We start from the raw sequence: 6,675 nt of genomic DNA on the forward strand, positions 1-6,675 counted from the left end.
ATACCTTATGAAGGTCTCTTAGTTCTTGTATTGAGGGGGTACATATCTTGAGTTTTTGTTGTTTTATTTGTTCATTTTGTTCATTCTTGTAATTCCTAAATGTATTAGTTTTAGTCCATTTAGGTTTATCTTGTATTACCTTACTCCCAGGCCCTCTTTTGAGAGTCATCTTTAGTCCTTCTTGTTTATGTACATGCCACGGATCTGCCTGGTTATCTTTCCTATACAGGGTTACAGAATGGTCTGTGGACTCTTTCACCTGCCAAGGTGTATTTCTGGTAATCATTAGAGCTGCTAACTTATCTACCTTTTCGTTATGCTGAGATGTTGGATCGCCTCTCCCTGTGTGTGCATCCACGTGTGTTACGTAGATGCTAAAAGACTGGGAGAGTTCGTCCATTTTTATCCAACCTTCCTTAGACCATATGTCCTTGGCATTTATCTGCCAGTTGGTATGCTTCCATTTCCCTGACCATACTGCAATGCCATTGCACACACACCACAAATCTTAATATATCCTAACAGTTTTATAACCTTCCTTTTGAGATTGTTCAATTGCTAATCTGGCTGCATGGACCTCTGCATGTTGCACTGATCTACCCATGCCTTGGTCTGTGAGGATTTGCCTGTCCATGGGTCTCCAGGCTGCAGATTTCTAATGCAGCTTGCCACCTGCAACATGGATGCTCCATCAGTGAATCAGGCATTTGTCTGTGAGTTGTCGCAGCTCTCTGTCCCCCAACAGCCAATATTCTTGGCCTGTGGAATTTTTGGCATGGCTATGGGACATGGTACCACTGGGTCTGAGGCAATCTCCTCCACCCAGAGTGGTGTCTTCCCCTTTGCCATGATCTTATGATTATTGAGGAACTCAGAGAGGAACCACTTCCATTGCAACACCTTGGGCTCAGAAGGGGTTCTGGCTAGGGCTTCCTCTTTCATGTTGATCCAGTCCAATATTGGTAGTGGGCTACGGATTACTAGGCATTGATCCATCAGGACCAGGCATACTGTTTTCACCACCTCCATGAGCATCCAAGTGAGCCTTTCAAAAATTGTATATTTGGATTCCACATATGGGAATCTTTCACGATAAAATGATATGAGTACAGTGCATGCACCTCTTTTACACTTTACGCTCTAGTTGCCATATCCTGCTTGATAGGAAATATCCAGAATCATGGTGTCAGTGTGGGCAAGGGTATATAACTGACTATGAGTTGCTATCAACTCTTTTACTGCCTTAAAGGCATGTTCTTGTTGTGGGCCCCACTCAAAATCAGAGGCCTTTTTAATAACTTGATACAAGGGTTGTAATAGGATCTGTAAATATGGAATATGATTTCTCCAATATCCAAATATTCGATAGTTTGTTGGGCTTCCATTTTATTAGTTGGCACCTTTAAATTAGCAATATTATCTAGGACTGGGTCAGGGACCCTTGGTCCTGTCACTGTCCATATCACTCCTAAGAACCTAACAGAGTCTTGTGGGTTTTGTATTTTATTTGGATTTATCATCCACCCATCTTTCCTTAACATCACCACTGTTTCCTCTAGTAATTTTGATACTTTTTCTTTGCTCTTTCCAGCTATAATTATATCATCTACATATGACAGTACTAAGCATTCATCTGGGATCTTTAATTTGTCTAGTGACCACTGTAGTGTCACATGTGCTATAATGGGGCTCTTCTTATATCCCTGTGTCAATCTTTTAAGCTGATATTGTTTATTATTCTAGGTAAAGATGGTCATCTGTCTAGATTTAAGGTACAATGGTAAGGCAAAGAACATATCAGATAAGTCCACTGATGCAAACCACATGTATGCTCCCTTCTGTATTTTGTAAAATAAGTCCTGTACATCTGGTAAATTACCAGGCATTGCAGGTGAAAGCTCATTAATTTTCCTAAAGTCCACAGTGAATCTATAGGTACCTTTTGGTTTCTTAACCGGCCAGACTGGGCTGTTAAAATTAAAGGACTGTGTCCTTTCAATGACTCCTTTGTCTATCAGCGTATTTATGCATGCTGTCACTTCATCATGTCCTTCCTTCAATGGATATTGTTTAGTAAAGGAAGGTTGTATTTCTGGCAGTATTGGTTCTACTTTTACCTCTGCCAGATTTACTTGTAACATTTTGTTTTTCTTTAAAGGTAGCCAGGCACCAAATATTTGTGGAATAATATCCATTCCTAGCAAATCTGTTGGTGCAGACATAAAAACTGCATTTATTTCTATAGGCTCTCTATCATACACTAATATTCTTATTGGGCATCTATAAGCAATATTTACAGCATTTACTCCCTGTATCTGTATAGGATCCTGTTGTTTGGGGCAAGGCACTGATGTAATAATTGTGACCTCACTTCCTGTATCAATTAAAAATGTTAGGAAGTGGGTCTGTCCATTGACAAGCACTGGTAGTTGGATGTAGGGCCTGACATCCGTGGTCTCTGTACTGGCTGGCCCCATAACCTTGGACCTCATGAGTGTATTTCCAGCCTTGGGCCTCTGCTCATGTTTGGGTACCCAAAAGGTCTGATATCCCTCATCACTTGTCCCCATCTGTTCCATCCTGCCCTTTTTTGTTGCATTTGGCCCCGTAGGGGCTTCCCCCATTTTTTTGGAGACAGGGGTCTATATGTACCCTGTGGTTGGGGTCTGGTTGGGAAATTCTGTTTCTGCCTGCAGCGACATTCCCTTCCAGGACTACCACACCTGAAGCATGTTGGTGCTTCAGTTGTAAAGGTGGTAAGCTGTTTTGCTGGCCATTTAGCTTCTCTTTTCTTTTTTACTGGGAAGGATGGTACTTTGCATTTTTCTAAGTTTCTTACTTCCTTAATAAAGTCTGTGATGTCCTGTAAAGTTTCTGCCTGTGCTAAGGCTGTTGTTATGGTCATTTTTAAATGTGATGGAGCTCCATTTATAATTATCTTTTTCATGTCTCTAGAGACTGGTGCCCCCAATAGTGTCCTAATTTCGGGGTGGTAAACTTTATATACAATCCCTACCTTCCTTACCAGTTTTATGGCCTCATCTAAATTCCTCCACTGAACTGCCTCTGCCTCTACTGAGGACAGATCCATGTCTGGTACTGTATTCCTCCACGCCTCTGTTATCCAGGCAAACAAGGTCCTGGTGGCCTCTGGGTGTGCTTCCAGAGCCATCAGTAGTCCCTCATGTATGTGGGGGTTTTCTATCATACCTGCCAGCTGTCTCATTTCAGCTGCAGATAGTTCTACTTTATCGGCTCCATTAGACCATATTCTTTCTAGGTAGGTTACATCTTTCCCTCCTTTCTGGGCAAATTCTGTTCTATATTGTTGCAACTCAGTTCTTGTCAGAGATCTCTTTTCTATTATGGTGGTCTCTTTTCCTGACTCCTCATGCCCTTTTACAGGGGTGTAAGTCACCTTTCTAGTTGTTGCTGGGCATGCCTCAATGAAGGGGTTATTTTTGCCTAGGACCTTATTGACTAGTTGTTTTCCCCTTCTCCGGTCAATATCTATGTCATCTGTTATTTTGCACAATATTGCTGATATCTCTTCCTTTTAAGCCCTTTTCACTATGGGGTTTACAGTGTATGGGTCCGTTAGAGGAATAGTTATATCTGTTCCCTTAGGATAATCTTTAAATTTTTCCTGTGTTAGCGTCTCCGTCTCTTTCCAAGGGGACCCTGGCTCTATCTCCACCCTGGTCTTATTTTTACCCCATTTCCTTTTCAGCTTCTCCCATACTTTACTCCCGGCGGTTGCTATGACCTAGGCTTCAGGTTCCCACCAAGTGGCTAGGGTAAATATTTTCTTAATGAGCACCTTCCTTAGGTACCAACGAATGGATCTGGCCGTGATTAATTCCCAAATTTGTTTATCTAATAGTGAGTCTCCAATTCTGTACAATCTTTTAGCTATCCACTGTCTCATAGCCGCTTGGTGTTTTTCATCAGGGGTGAGTTCTAAAATCCCTCCGAGAGAATCTCAGTGTTGGGGGCTCCCTTTGCTCTAGAGCAAGGGGTGGCCTTCGCCCAAGTTACCCACTCTTCACCAACCACGGCTGTGTTGGCTTCATATGGTTAGTAGGCCTAGGTATGCAGGAGAGAATGACCCACACCTGAGTTACCCACTCTTCCCCAACCAGGGCTGAGTTGGCTTCATACAGGTGGTTGGTCAAGGTTTCTGCTCACTGCGCTCTTCCTTGTTCCTTTGCTCAAGGACCTCCAATGCCTTGATTAATTCCCGGACCAATATTTGTGTCCAGATTGCCCTTTCTCGTGCCAGGCTTATACGAAGCCAAAAAGCCACAATCATAATCCCCTTCACAATATCCTGCTGACTATGCCAATTGGCAGGAGCGCCTATTGGTTCAATTGAGTACAGAGAGACAGTACTCAGGAGACTCTTATTTCAGAGAACAGGGTTTTTATTCAAACAACTTCACATGGCACTTTCCTATGGATCCTAATGCCTGTCTCTGCTACCCTAGCCAGCCAGGAGTTACTCAGACCTTCCCCCAAGTCTTGTTCACTATGCGATATCTTCTCAGCCAATGAGGGTGGCATAGCTGTGTCCCAGGGGATCCTCACAAATGCCTTCAGTGCAGGTCCAGTTCACGGTTCACCAGCGACAACCAGTGGTGGTCAGGAGAAGGGCACACTCAGAAGCGGCAGCTGCCTCTATGTCAGGGTCTCAGGGGGACTTCTGACAGCATAGTCTCCAATGTCAAGGCTTTGGGTTCTGGCCTGAGTTTATATACACTGTGGTGACCTCACCACTTCTGTTATCCACACTGTCACCTTAGGGTTGGCTTATTAGCATATCAGCAGCCACCTTAAGTTTGGCTTATTAGCATACCAGCTGCCACCTTAGGTTTGGCTTATTAGCATATCAGCTTGTCACACTCCGTCTGGCTTCTAAGCCATAACACACACTAGCTAATGCTTCTTTATTTCAACAATTTTTCATGCTTTAACCCAATACAATCCATCAATACAATAACAATCTTATATGTGTTTACCACAACAATCCTTCAATACAACAACAATCTTATGTGTGTTTACCACAAGTAGTCATCTTGATGGTAAGATCATGGACTTAATTTTTGACATGTTACTATCGAAATCCTTACTGGACATCTCAGTGAAAATGTCAAGTTAGCGGCTTGACATATGAGTCTGCCTTTCAGGAGACTCAGTCTACCTTTCAGATGGGTTTAAGATAAAAAATTAAGAACCATTAGAATGTAAATAGTAATTAAACATCTAACTTAATTTTATTAGAGGGAAAGGAGAAGTGTAAGTAAGAACTGAGTCCTGGGACACCATAATTTTTACCAGGAAAGGAGGAAAGGGAGTACTGAGAAAGGAATGTGAGATGTCTGAAGGTCAAACCAAATAAGTGATTTACAGGAAATGGAGTGTTCACCTGAAGAACATTGTTGAGGATAGGTAAGATGACTGTGGACAAGCAGATTCAACAACATAGAGATACTGGCATTGTGAACAAAAATACTTTGGGGATGGTGGTGAGTATGAATGCCTGATTAGAATGAATTACAGAGCATGCAAAAGTAGGAAATTTTAATGCAACTTCAAAGAAATTTTGCTCTAAAAGGAAGGAGAATAAACAGCAATTTGAGAATATATGGAGTCAGAGGAAATTTTTTCTGTTTAACGTGAAATATATGCATGCAAAAAGTGTATCAAGCATAAAGATAGTTTAATAAATAATTATACAGCTAGACAACCACCACCAAAGTCAAGAAATAGAATATTATAACATTCCAGAAGTCTGCTGTTGGCCATTCCTTACAGAAAACATCTGTCCTATTGCTAATCATTGTCTTGACTTTCTCAATCATTCCCTTGATATTCAGTATATTTTTGTATGCACCCCTAAAACCAGTTATCTAGTTTTGGAAGATTTTGAAATTTAGACAAATGTAATCACATTGTATGCATTTGTATCTTCCTTCTTTCCCTAATTTTTTTGTTTTCTATATTTTTTTTCAAGATTTTTTTTAGAGTTATTCATACTCTGGTTTTAAATTATACTTGACTTATTTTTATTGCTCTATGATATCCCATTGTTTCACTACACCATTAAACATATGTATATATTCTTGGTTAGTGGATATTTGGTCTTTTCTACTTTGTGCCACACACAACATTCATCTGGTCAACATTTGATTTCAGTTGTACATTTCAGTTTTCAGCAGCACTGTGGATAGTACAACAGAAACCTTCTAGCTGAATCAGTGCTCACTGCTGCAGGTATTTTCCCAAAGCCCCAGTTATTTCTTCCTTTGCTAACAGGGCAGTCCAGGAGAACACAGAAACTAATTTTCACAGGATCTTTTCCCAACCAATGACCAACACCAGTCTATTAAGTAAATATTATGTGTAGTTTCTTATAACCCAAATGGGCCCCACTTGCTCAGAATACTGCCATTTAATAATGCAGATTTTATTGGTTTTCTTTCTTTCCCTGTCTCATTCTTCCTTCTTCCTTAATTGTACTTCCCAAGATCACTTCCCATATAAATCATCTGAACTTTAATCATTGTCTCAGACTTCCCTTTAAGGGAAATGAAAACAAAGATAAGGCTTTTATGAATAATGCAACAGTGAATATTCTTATAAATACCTCTTGGGGCACAATGTGCACAAATTGCT

Source organism: Castor canadensis, chromosome X, assembly GCF_047511655.1.
Source record: "Castor canadensis chromosome X, mCasCan1.hap1v2, whole genome shotgun sequence".
Lineage (NCBI taxonomy): Eukaryota > Metazoa > Chordata > Mammalia > Rodentia > Castoridae > Castor > Castor canadensis.